Below are 1709 nucleotides of genomic sequence, written 5' to 3' on the forward strand. Positions count from 1 at the left end.
AAAAGAAGTATAATCATTTTGTTATATTGCTCTCACATCATTCAAGTAAAGAAAGCTCTGTAGAAAGGTCACTGCTTCGGCTTGTACTGATAAAAGGGAAAGGACAAGCAGTGTTGAACTTCACACACAACTTCCTTTCCCAAAGGGGCTTCCTACAGCCTTTCTGTTGTTTCAAGTGCTACGTACAGCTGAAACGATCTACACACACGGTGATCCTAAAGGGATCCTCTGAGGTGGCTGATGAAAGATTGGTCCTGGCTTCTGCTGGTGCAGTAATAGTCATCCCAAAGTTACTTTACCTTATTTTCCCACAGCAGGATATTTATTGAGTTGCCTCACTCACCCGCGATCATACCTCAACTTCTCTTTTTAAAATTTTCCACTTCTGTCTCTCAGGAACAGGGTTTTCGTGGTTTTGTTATTTCTCCTACTTTCGCTTGAACATGGGCGACCTCAGCAGCACAGGATCCAAGAAAGACCCCCGTGCTTTGTTTCTCGGGAGATGTGAGGACCGTGAAATGGTTGGTGCAGCAAAGCACTGGTGGAAAGTTTTGTCTTTATGGTTTCAACCCCCATCCCATCACACCAGATGCTGCTCCCCATTAAGAAACCCTCACCATGATCCCTTGATCAGTGATCTCAGAGAAGCCTCTGTTTTCCTGCACCCTAATCACGAAGGGACAGAGGTGTGGGGTTGGTGTTTGGGGCAGCTATGATTTGGAGGTCACTTATCTTCCTGTCCATTATCTACATTACTTGTCGTCTGAAATGTAGCTTCTATCTTTATCATTAAACATATTTTCATATGAAGCATTCCTGGTGAGATTATTTCTTGTTTTCAATCCATCTTTTTCTTTATTGAAATTATGCTTTTCTATTATCGATCACGTGCTGCTCTGTGAACCTAAAGGCACCTCCCGGCACAGAGGTGTTCCAAAATTAAAAGCATTTTTAAACTTGTGCACACAGGGGGTGTATAATGGAATCTATACCAGAAACTGCTAAAGAAGTGTGTAAAATTACAACTAACGATTAACAGGATTGGATATTTCTTCAGCATGTTTAGATTTTATTTGATTGTGTAGGGCGGTTTGGGAAGAACGTGCCAGTGAGAGCGTTGCCTAGATGTTGATGCAATTAGAGTGGACAGCTGACGCATCAGGGAGCGCGTTCAATTTTAATCACACTGAATTGTAGGGGCCTTTTAGAGGATGCATCAATAAGAATCCAGAGTTACTTTACACTCACCTGGCAATATGCCGGTAACAATGCGCTCATGGGAGCCACGATGGTCAATCTGGTGGTCAGGGCCAAGGACTTCTCATAAGGAAATCAGATGTGGTGGGAAAGATGATGACCGAGAACACACTCAAGAGGAAGAGGAATTTTTAGAAAACAGACTCGAGGAAGCCTCATGAAGGAGTCTGTAAAGAAGGAAGTGAAATGGTGGGAAAAACTAGATGGCTGCTTGCGGCCCACCGGAGGCGTTCTTTGCAGCACGGCTTGGTCTCTACTGTTTGCCACCGGCTAAGTCCAGAACTGGGTGTTTGACCTAGTCTTCTAGAATTCAGCAGTTCTCAACCCGTAGGTCGCGACCCCTTTGGGGATCTAACGGCCCGTTCACAGGGGTCGCCTAAGACCATCGGAAAACATATTTCCCATGGTTTTAGGAACCGAGACACCGCTCCTCTATCGTCTCCAGGCGGGTC

The sequence above is a fragment of the Echinops telfairi genome, unplaced genomic scaffold (assembly GCF_000313985.2).
Source record: "Echinops telfairi isolate 266 unplaced genomic scaffold, ASM31398v2 ScPeMD7_23;HRSCAF=83, whole genome shotgun sequence".
Classification (NCBI taxonomy): Eukaryota; Metazoa; Chordata; class Mammalia; order Afrosoricida; family Tenrecidae; genus Echinops; species Echinops telfairi.